This window comes from Gopherus flavomarginatus, chromosome 9, assembly GCF_025201925.1.
Source record: "Gopherus flavomarginatus isolate rGopFla2 chromosome 9, rGopFla2.mat.asm, whole genome shotgun sequence".
NCBI lineage: Eukaryota > Metazoa > Chordata > Testudines > Testudinidae > Gopherus > Gopherus flavomarginatus.
In genome coordinates this window covers 32,102,431-32,114,318 of record NC_066625.1, presented here as the reverse complement: position 1 = coordinate 32,114,318, position 11,888 = coordinate 32,102,431, and the positions used below count along the sequence as shown (strand labels likewise).

General features: G+C 45.0%; 1 long non-coding RNA gene across 1 annotated transcript; it reads left to right on the top strand.

The window, feature by feature from the left end:
* Positions 1–339: 339 nt before the first annotated feature.
* LOC127058457 (uncharacterized) lies at positions 340–11,676 on the top strand. Its single transcript, XR_007776370.1, has 3 exons — positions 340–437; positions 6,417–6,516; positions 7,278–11,676. It is a non-coding gene; the product is annotated as an uncharacterized LOC127058457 (long non-coding RNA).
* Positions 11,677–11,888: the final 212 nt, after the last annotated feature.

Below are 11,888 nucleotides of genomic sequence, written 5' to 3'. Positions count from 1 at the left end.
AGGTCCCCACAGCGACACGCATGGCTCTTACTCAGGCCAGGCTCCTGAGTAATCCCCCACCTTACACAAACCCACCTTAGACCCTTAGACACCTACTTTAGGCAATAATTCTACCACAGCAGTAAGATGAAAACAGGGAACATTTATTAACAACACAATTTATAACAAAACTCTATGCACAGTACACAACACACTATGTCTTATGCTCGGGTTAACTCACAAGGCCTAAGCCTGGACCCAGATTACCCTACAAGTGGGCCACCATACAACAATAATAAGGTTTCCTCCCACCTTATCTTTGCAGGATACCAGGAACACTGCTGGACATGGAACCAGGATCACAGGAACCGAACCCTCACAGGGCCAGGAATACTGGAACTGCCAGGAGGAGCCACCAGTCAGGAGCCATCCATGAGAATGGAGATCTTTAGGAAGAGGTAAGTTGTCGTCTTCTCTCTCTTGATCCAATGAATGGTGGTGATGCACAGACACTGGCTGCCACTAGGACAGACAGCACAGAGCAACCTTGGCTGAGTCCTTATATGCACTTTTGTTACAAGGCAGATTTTACACTTGGATCACCTGATATTTCCCACTTCGTGGGTAACTGGCAGATTACAACTGTCACTGAGTATCTTTCAAAAACTCTTAACCACTAGCACCAAAAAGGCACCAGCTAGGGGCAGAAAAAAGGAAGACCAAGATGGAGGCTGAACAAAATGTATCATGGGCAGTTGCCCAGGTGTGAAAGTAACTTAAAGGACTTACCGGTATGCCGGAATCCTGAGTGGGGACGTGGCCTCAACCAGAAGAGGTGAGGCCTTTCAATATTTAAAGGCCCTGTGGCTCCGGCGGTGGCTGGGAGCCCCAGGGACTTTAAATCACCCCAGAGCTACCAGCAGCAGAGGCGGCTGGGAGCCATGGGGCTCAGGGGCGAAATAAAGGGCCCGGGGCTCCAGCCACCATGGAGCTCTGAGCCCTTTAAATCACCATGGGAGCCCTGCCTCTGCTACCAGGCCCTCTAAATCCCCATCCGAGGGGCTCCGGCAGCAGGGCTCCCGTGGTGATTTAAAGGGGCAGGATCTCCTGCCACTGCGGGGAGTCCCAAGCCCTTTAAAGCTCCGCCCCAGCCCCACTTCTGGAGTTCCAGCGGTGCTTTAAAGGGCCCAGGGCTCCCCACAGTGGCCGGAACTCGGGGCTCTTTAAATCCCCACCCGAGCCCGGCTGCTGGAGCTCCAGCGGTGATTTAAAGGCCTCAGGGCTCCCTGCAGCGGCTGGAGCCCTGCCCTTTAAATCACCGCTGGCGAAGCCAGTCCAGTCCAGTCCAACACAGCATACTGGCTCTTGCCAGTATGCCATACCAAACCGTACTGGCTTATTTTCACCTCTGCAGTTGCCATAATTTATATGCTGCAGTAAAGAATCACAATTTCAATTAAAACATGTTGTACCTCCAGCACAATTCAGAACTAGCACTCTGTCCTGCCTAGTAGATCTGTAAGGTGCATGTGTTTTAAATCTTTACTGCAGGATTTTCCTGGAGAGCCATACCTGCGATGGCCTCACTAATGACAGGTGCGGCTCGCCAGGAAAATCTTTTCTATTAAGCTTTTAGCTACATTTAGACTCTCTTCTCAAAATAGTTGCAGACTTGGATGTAGCCACATCAGAGTCAGGAACTTTCCAACCTGACCAACCCTCCCTAAGGGCTTACAACTGCATTCAACAGGCATACTGAGCCATGTGCTTACACCAGTGTGGCCAGAAGCCAACCTGTATTGTAGCCACACAGCTGACAGAATTATGAATTGCAAACAATTTATTTGCCCAATTTAGCCCTTTTTTCCATTTGCAAATTGTCCCCCAAAAGAGCTTGATTTTTACAGATAGTTACCCTAAGTTGTTCAACATCTAGAATCTTTGTTGTTAAAATGAAAGTCTTACATTTCAAATGCTTTTACAGTTTTTGCTTCTTTTTCTGTATCTTTAATAAAAGGTTAAAAAGGATTTTTAATGGTGTCGTTGCCATGGTACTAAACAGGCTGAGGTCTCTGTACAGAAAGCCTTGAACCTTGTTTAACACTGTTTAATGCTGGACAGTGACAGGGTCATGTCAATAGGAATTCTTGGGCCCCAGACCTATGTTCAGGTGGAAGTGAGTGCAAAAATGTTCCACTGCTATTTGTTTAAATCTTTAAAAAAATTATTCTGACTGTGTTCAGATTCATAGACTATACGGCCAGAAGGATCCATTATGATCATCTAGTCTGACCTTTGTATAGTACAGGTCAGAGAATTTCACCAAGTGATTCCTGCATCAATTCTATATCTTGAACTACAACTCTTTTGGAAAGACATCCACTCTTGATTTAAGACTCGAGGTGATGGTAAAATCTCCACATCCCTTGCTAATCTGTTTCAATGGTTAATTACCTTTTACTGCTGAATATTCACCTCTTATTTCCAATTTGAGTCTTGCTGGTGTCAACTTCCAGCCACTTTTTGTGTCTGTGCTCTGCAGAAAGGCTTGCTGTCAGGCCTGCTTACAGACCCAGTAAATCTCAGGATACCTCCTGAGAACACACGCAGAAAGGAAAGTACCTGTTACATTTGTGCCCTGTGAGCAAACCAGATTCTAAGAGTTATGTTCATCCAACCTGAAACTGAAGTGTAATAGGTGATAAAGGTGTCCAGTCACACAGCCTGGATTAAAAACAGTCGAAGCAAACTAGCTACAGAATGAGAACTACTTGCTAGAAAATAGTCGGAGAAAATTACCTTTGCGGGACCAGAGTGAATGGGACCCCAGCCCTAGCTGGGTCGAGATACTGGTCCGACACTCCTATTTATGGTTTGGCAGCCAGCCCAAATACTACACATCAGCAGGTGCCTCTTCAGCTACCCAGTGGTCAGCGCTGCCTAGCCTGTTTTCATGGTCTGTCAGTCAAAAACACACCCAGGCTGTTTCCCTTTCATCACATGTACATTTATTCTTCGTTTCCCAAGCAAAAGAGAACATGACACAGGTATACAGCAGGAGGAGGCTTACAAACAGCCTGCACCCCTGCCCCAACTCCCCTTGTGGGCTCTTTCCTGCTCCCTGGTCCTCACACGTACACATCCTCCCGGTTACTGAGCTAATTGCCTCATTAGCCCTACAGTTGCAACCAAGTATCAGTCATCCCCACTAGCAAAAGGTTAATTGGCTCCAATTAAGCCTGCAGCCTTCTCTGTGCTGCAGCAACCTCAGTGACCAGGGTGCTACAGCCAGCTCTTTGTCAAAAGGCACCAATGGCCTTCGTTCTGCCCCAATAACAGCCCTACCCCTAGCTAGAGAGTGGCCTGTGAAAGAAGACTGATGACCCTTCCAGCAGGATTATCCAGGAGATAAACGCACAGCACGGACTACCAGGCAAAAGAGACAGAAAGGGAAAGGGGAACCTATAAGATAAATAGCCTGTGCTTACAGAGAGAGAGTGAGAGAGGGTTATATTTAGTTGAATATACTCTGTGTGTGTATGCATTTGAACCATTATTTTTATTGTATAAAATCTTCATCTATTTAATGTTATTGTAGGTAGGTGGAATCCAGCTCCATTTGTTCCAGTGTAAATAAAACCCCCATGATCATGATGATGATTTTGACATCCAGTTGTATTATCTTGGCTACTATAAAATAACCTTTTATCACACTGTAACACACATACCACCACCCCCACTACCACCACCACTCCCAACTCTCTCCTGCCAGGTAAATTACACCATCATAATAATGGATCATTACTAAATCTTGGTTGGTGGTTTTGAAACAGGTGACCCTCTGATATATTGCAAATTACACCACAATAACCGTGCTCTGAGAGGTTTGTTTACATAAGTTTCCATTAAATCATCCCTTGATGGTTCTGGGATTAGCTTCTTCGAACAAGGACAGTGTCATCTACGCGGTAGGTTGCAGGGCTGCTACGAGCAGGTCAGTCTCCTATACCAGATAGGGACTGGCTACAGAGCTTCCTTCCCACAGAGATGTGTTCACCTTAATACATTGTCTTGTATGTTCAGATAAGGCATGTTACATATGGCTCCACCTAGTGGTTGAACAATATAATACAGTAGCAAAGAGTCTTATGGCACCTTATAGACTAACAGACTTACTGGAGCATGAGCTTTCGTGGGTGAATACCCACTTCGTTGGATGCATGTAACAGTATATAATACAGTTTAGCTTTTCATTACATCTCCCCTTTTAAGTTTTATTTTCCCACCATTTTCAGAATTTTACAATATTTACACTATCATGCTATCTTTAAAATTCAGTACGTTAACAGTCTGTCAGGTGTCTCTGACTCACACTTTTTAAAATTACATGATAACCTGGTCATCTGACTGTCTATTAGTTGCAATGACTGTTTCCGGTCGGTTTGGAGTCTGAGTCTTCTTGTTGTTGTTTTGCAGCCATCATCTGTACAGTTTGCTCTGCTGATTGTTCTTTATGAGGAACAATCTGTAGATGTTGATGGTTTGTTGAATTCTAAACTATTGGTCTTGATCCCACATTATTTAGGCAATGAATTCTTGTGTGTTTTTTTTTTAAATGACTGGTGGAGTTTTCCATCCTTTTTTTCTATCCAGTTTGACACAAATATGGTCATCAGGGTTCTGTGCCGAACCATTTTCTAACTTAGTAATGTCTGTTATAAGAGTGTTCGTAAGCTCTTTTTGCCTTTTTATCCAATTTGGCTAATCTCTTCCTGTCTGGCCACTTTAGAGATTAGAAAAGAACCGAAGTTAGAACAGCAGTTCTGGGCTGTCTTCCCATCACAAGTTGTTCTGGACTATATCCAGTAGCTGTTATTGTGGTTGAGCTGTAACTCAGAAGAGCAAGGAAGGCTCTTCCTGGTGTAGGAATTTCTTGGCTGTCTGTACAGCTCTCCATTTGCTTGGGGGTAATGTGGGCTGCTAGTAATATGCTCAAGATCCTATTTCATTTGGAATGACTTAAATTCCACTGCACTGAAGCGTGGTTTTTAGTCCATCACTAACTGTTCAGGAGTATCAAAGTGAGCAAAAATGTACTTTGAGTTTCTCGATAACACTGCAACATGTTATGCCTTTTGAGTACATTATTTCTACATGCCTGGAAAAATAGTCCACTATAAACACAGTCCACTGAATTTGCATAAATCTGCAGCTAGTCTCTTCCACAGTCCTGCTTTTAGAGGTGGTGTTATTCTGTATGGTTCAGGACTGTCTCTTAAGGTTATTTGTACTGGATCTCCTTTCAAAATTCCAATATCATCAAATCCTTTGTTGCGTTCTCCCACCTTTCTCACTGGGCCCATCATAACTGCCACACAGTGGCTCAGAAGACTGTTGGTCTGTGCTCCTTTGATCACATACCAAGACCAGGGCCGGCTCTAGCCATTTCGCCGCCCCAAGCACGGCGGCATGCCGCAGGGGGGCGCTCTGCCGCTTGCCGGTCCCACGGCTCCGGTGGACCTCCGGCAGGCGTACCTGCGGATGCTCCACCGGAGCCGCGGAACCAGCGGACCCTCCGCAGGGATGCCTGTGGGATCTCCACCGGAGCCGCCTGCAGCCCTCCCAGCAACCGGCAGAGTGCCCCCCGTGGCATGCCGCCCCAAGCATGCGCTTGGCACGCTGTGGCCTGGAGCTGGCCCTGACCAAGACAAATGCTTTGCATTCAGAGTGTAAGTGGTTTCTGTGTGAACTGGCTCTCCAGGGCTAGTCAGAGCCATGTCAGGTGACTTCAGCTCTAGGAGGATCTGACAGTGATTGTAAGCCCCGAGATGGTCTCATCTGCTCCTGACTCAATTTTAATGTCAATAGTCTGCATGAATGCTCAGTTTCATTCTCTGGGCAGACTCTGTGACATCACAACATGATAGATACTAGAAACAATGGCTCTTGATTGTTTAGAATTGGAGCTAGCTCTCCCACTGCCTTAGTGCAGCACTGCAGCAAAGCAAACAGCTGCAAAATGTCTATTTTGTGCATTTATTACATATTTCATCTTTAGTTAGACACATCTCTTGAGCTATGAAATTTTCTACATCTTGTGCATTTATTCTGAAAGGCTTTGAAGTTTGCCTGGAATTTCCTCATGGCTTTTATGGTTATGATTTTTAGCACTCAAAGTGCATCTGTTTACAGCTTCTAAGCTAGTTTCTTGTTTTTCAAGTTCATTGAGTTTTGCTGTTTCAGTTCAGTTTGGATAGCTGTGTTTAGAATTAAGTCTGTATTCAAATGTAGTTGCTATGAAGGTTCTTGTCTGCAAGACCTATTTTTAACATATCTCTAATATTTTCATGTTTTGCACTCCCAAAAATCAGTTTTCTGATAAAGCATAGTTAGCTCTTATACACACTTTCTCTTGGTTCCTGAATTCTCTTTAAAAGCCAGAGGCAGAGTGACCAGGGGAGCAGAGCAGACAGGGAGCTGCAGACAAGGGAGTTTGAGAGGAACAGCAAGAGCTCCTGCTGCTGAACAGGCTACCAGGTGAGAGTACTAGCTGTTGGTGTGAGTGAGTGTGCTTGACTGTTTGAATTTTAATTGTGATTCTGATTTCAGGTGACTTCAGTTTCAGTTACAGCTGCTGTGGCAGTTGGAACTGAGTGCCTGACCTTGTTCCCTTGATTGGCCTTCCCCAGTGTGACTCACGAGGGGGAGGGACTGACTTAGGCAAGCAGGCTTTAAAAGCCAGAGGCAGAGCGACCAGGGGAGCAGAGCGGACAGGATGCTGCAGACAGGGGAGTTTGAGAGGGAGTTTGACAGAAGGAGACTTACGATGGTTAGGAAGACCCACAACACCTGTGCCAACACTGCTTCTGTCTCCTCCACCTGCGCCTGTAGCCAGACAGAGCACCTGAGCATGGATGCTTCTATCCAGATCCTGGTGTGGTTTTGCAGAGACTGTAACTTGCAATTTCCACTTACTGATATCCAGGCTGGGGGGGGCATCCAGTGTGAAAGGTGCCTGCTAGTGGAATCTCTCAGGCAGCAGGTGGGAGAGCTACAGAAGGAGGTGGCTAGGTTGAGGAGCATCTGAATCCACAAGCAATTCCTGGACAGTGTCCATGTGGAGACAGCTGAGGTAGTTGTCTCAGTACACAGGACTGCTGACACACCACTGGTGGAGGAGGAGATGGCTCAGGGTGGACACTGGCAGCTGGTTACTTCTGGCAGTGGGCAGTGCTCCACCCCTGCCCCGAACCCTTCTGCCGTGGTAATAGGTAACCGTTATGCTCTTCTTGATACAGGAGAGAAGGAATCACCCTCTACAGTAAAGGAGGAGAAGCCTCGTGCCCCTAAGGCTGGGAGGTCTGCTGCGACCACTGTGAATAGGAGACGTAGGGTAGTGGTGGTCAGAGACTCTCTGCTGAGGGGGACGGAGGCGTCCATCTGTCGCCCTGACATTTCATCTGGGGAGGTATGCTGCCTGCTGGGGGCCCATATCTGAGATGTTACAGAGGCATTGTCGAGGATTATCCAGCCCTCTGACTACTACCCCATGCTACTCGTCCATGTGGGCACAAATGATACTGCGAGGTGTGACACTGAGTGGATCAAGAGTGACTACAGGGCTCTGGGAGTACGCGTGAAGGAGTTTGGAGTGCAGGTGTTATTCTCTTCGATTCTTCCTGTCAAAGGTAGGGGCTCGGGCAGAGACAGATGCATCATGGAGGTGAATGCCTGGCTGCGAAGATGGTGTTGCCAGGAGGGCTTTGGCTTCCTCGACCACGGGATGCTATTTGAGGAAGGACCGCTAGGCAGAGATGGTGTTCACCTTTTGAGCAGAGGAAAAACCCTATTTGCACACAGACTGCCTAAGCTAGTGAGGAGGGCTTTAAACTAGGTTCGACGGGGACAGGTGAGCAAAGCCCACAGGTAAGTGGGGAACATGGAGACCTGGGAGATGGGTCAGAAACAAGAGGGAGCGTGGGCTATAATGGCAGAGAAAAAGAAGGGTCAGGGCAAAACTGGGAGGCAAGATCAAACCAGTATCTTAGATGCCTATATACAAATACGAGAAGTATGGGTAATAAGCAGGAAGAACTGGAAGTGCTAATAAATACATACATACATACATACAACTATGACATTGTTGGCATCACTGAAACTTGGTGGGATAATACACATGATTGGAATGTTGGTGTGGATGGGTACAGCTTGCTCAGGAAGGATAGACCGGGGAAAAAGGGAGGAGGTGTTGCCTTATATTTTAAAAATGTACACACTCTAAAAGGGGTAAAAAACAAGGGTGATGTTGTGCTAGAAGTCTACTATAGGCCACCTACCCAGGTGTAAGAGGTGGATGAGGCTTTTTTTAAACAACTAACAAAATCATCCAAAGCCCAAGATTTGGTGGTGACACCGCGGGGCACAGACTATCCAATTAGTTCTTGGACTGCATTGCAGACAACTTTTTATTTCAGAAGGTTGAAAAAGCTACTGGGGGGAAGCTGTTCTAGACTTGATTTTAACAAATAGGGAGGAACTCATTGAAAATTTGAAAGTAGAAGGAAGCTTGGGTGAAAGTGATCATGAAATCATAGAGTTTGCAATTCTAAAGAAGGATAGAAGGGAGTACAGCAAAATAGAGACAATGGATTTCAGGAAGGCAGATTTTGGTAAGCTCAGAGAGCTGATAGGTAAGGTCCCATGGGAATCAAGACTGAGGGGAAAAACAACTGAGGAGAGTTGGCAGTTTTTCAAAGGGACACTATTAAGGGCCCAAAAGCAAGCTATTCCGCTGGGTAGGAAAGATAGAAAATGTGGCAAAAGACCACCTTGGCTTAACCACAAGGTCTTGCATGATCTAAAAAATAAAAAGGAGTAATATAAAAAAATGGAAACTAGGCCAGATTACAAAGGATGAATATAGGCAAACAACACAGGAACGCCGGGGCAAGATTAGAAAGGCAAAGGCACAAAATGAGCTCAAATTAGCTTTGGGAATAAAGGGAAACAAGACGACTTTTTATCAATACATTAGAAGCAAGAGGAAGACCAAGGACAGGGTAGGCCCACTGCTCAGTGAGGAGGGAGAAACAGTAACAGGAAACTTGGAAATGGCAGAGATGCTTAATGACTTCTTTGTTTCGGTCTTCACTGAGAAGTCTGAAGAAATGTCTAACACAGTGAATACTTATGGGAAGGGGGTAGGTGTAGAAGATAAAATAAAAAAAGAACAAGTTAAAAATCACTTAGAAAAGTTAGATGCCTCCAAGTCGCCAGGGCCTGATGAAATGCATCCTAGAATACTCAAGGAGTGAATAGAGGAGGTATCTGAGCCACAAGCTATTATCTTTGGAAAATCATGGGAGACGGGAGAGATTCCAGAAGACTGGAAAAGGGCAAATATAGTGCCCATCTATAAAAAGGGAAATAAAAACAACCCAGGAAACTGCAGACCAGTTAGTTTAACTTCTGTGCCAGGGAAGATAATGGAGCAAGTAATTAAAGAAAACATCTGCAAACACTTGGAAGGTGGTAAGGTGATAGGGAATAGCCAGCATGGATTTGTAAAGAACAAATCGTGTCAAACCAATCTGATAGCTTTCTTTGATAGGATCACGAGTCTTGTGGATAAGGGGGAGAAGCAGTGGATGTGGTATACCTAGACTTTAGTAAGGCATTTGATATGGTCTCGCATGATATTCTTATTGATAAACTAGGTAAATACAATTTAGATGGGGCTACTATAAGGTGAGTGCATAACTGGCTGGATAACCGTACTCAGAGGGTAGTTATTAATGGTTCCCAATTCTGCCGGAAAGGTATAACAAGTAGGGTTCCGCAGGGGTCTGTTTTGGGACCGGCTCTGTTCAATATCTTCATCAACGACTTAGATATTGGCATAGAAAGTATGCTTACTAAGTTTGCAAATGATACCAAACTGGGAGGGATTGCAACTGATTTGGAGGACAGGGTCATAATTCAAAATGATCTGGACAAATTGGAGAAATGGTCTGAGGTAAACCGGATGAAGTTTAATAAAGACAAATGCAAAGTGCTCCAAAGTTAGAAAGGAACAATCAGTTTCACACATACAGAATGAGAAGAGACTGTCTAGGAAGGAGTATGGCAGAAAGGGATCTAGGGGTCATAGTGGACCACAAGCTAAATATGATTTAACAGTGTGATACTGTTACAAAAAAAGCAAATGTGATTCTGGGATGCATTAACAGGTGTGTTGTGAGCAAGACACAAGAAGTCATTCTTCCACTCTACTCTGCACTGGTTAGGCCTCAACTGGAGTATTGTGTCCAGTTCTGGGCACCGCATTTCAAGAAAGATGTGGAGAATTTGGAGAGAGTCCAGAGAAGAGCAACAAGAATAATTAAAGGTCTTGAGAACATGACCTATGAAGGAAGGCTGAAAGAATTGGGTTTATTTAGTTTGGAAAAGAGAAGACTTAGAGGGGACATGATAGCAGTTTTCACGTATCTAAAAGGGTGTCATCAGGAGGAGGGAGAAAACTTGTTCACCTTAGCCTCTAATGATACAACAAGAAGCAATGGGCTTAAATTGCAGCAAGAGAGATTTAGGTTGGACATTAGGAAAAAGTTCCTAACTGTCAGGGTAGTTTAACACTGGAATAAATTGCCTAGGGAAATTGTGGAATCTCCATCTCTGGAGATATTTAAGAGTAGGTTAGATAAATGTCTGTCAGGGATGGTCTAGACAGTATTTGGTCCTGCCATGAGGGCAGGGGACTGGACTCAATGACCTCTCGAGGTCCCTTCCAGTCCTAGAGTCTATGAATCTATGAAAAGGTGCTTTCATAAACCACATTTCTCTGAGATATAAAGTATAAATCAAACATAGCTAGAACTCTTTCATAGTCATCTTTGTAACTGTCTTAGTAAAGGTAAAAGATTTAAGATATGCTCAGCCTGCTTCCTCGTAGCATAAATTAAAAATGGTTCCTGAATATCTTGTTCCTTATGGAGTTTTATAGCAATACAAAATGTTGCTTCCATTCTGTCCATTCTCGCCCATGCACATTGTGACAGTTAGATTTGCTAAGCACAGGGATGACAAGGCTGGGAGCAGAGGACATGTGTCCCCTCCCCAAACTGCAGCTGCTTGCAATCTCTCCACTTGGTATTAGTGTAGCTGTATATTAATTAAGGTGTGTGGCCTGCTGAAGGACAGGAGGCATCCTCTCAGGGAAAATCTCTGGAGCTTATAGTGTACACTGCCATCTGAACTGATGATGGCCATTAACCCACCCCATTATGGTTTCTATGCAACAGTGGAGGAAGCACAAGCTCTGTCTGCAGGGAGCAAGATCTGGGTCCCCAGTGCTGAAAGGAGAAGGAACCAGAGAGGCATATGGTCTAATTTTGGTTGATGCGTTTAGTGTGTGGGTGCTGGTGGCCTGTGACACACAGGAGCTCAAATTAGATAATCTGGTATTCCCTTCTGGTCTTAAACTCTCTGTGATAGTGCTTATACAACATAGGAATGTGAGAGACACTGGATTTTACTATGATCTTCCTACAGACGGCAGCCAACACTGGTTTGGCTGGCACTGCCCACTGCCAATTTTGCCCTGTCTCTGCCACTGTTTTCCAAAGGACAGAACAGAGTGGATTTTTCTGCATAATAAATGTGCTGGATATCTGTAGGTAATTCCTCCCCTTCTATCCATTTTCAGTTGGAGAGGAGAGGACATGAATGAACATTGAGAAGAGTCAGCACGGCTTTTGTAACAGGAAACCATGCCTCAGTCTATTAAAATTCTTTGAGAGGGTCAAACAAACATGTGGACAAACGTGATCCAGTGGATATGGTGTACTTGGACTGTCAGAAAGTTAGGCATAGCAGCTTTGCAGATGATGTCAAGGGCAAGCCAGAGGTTT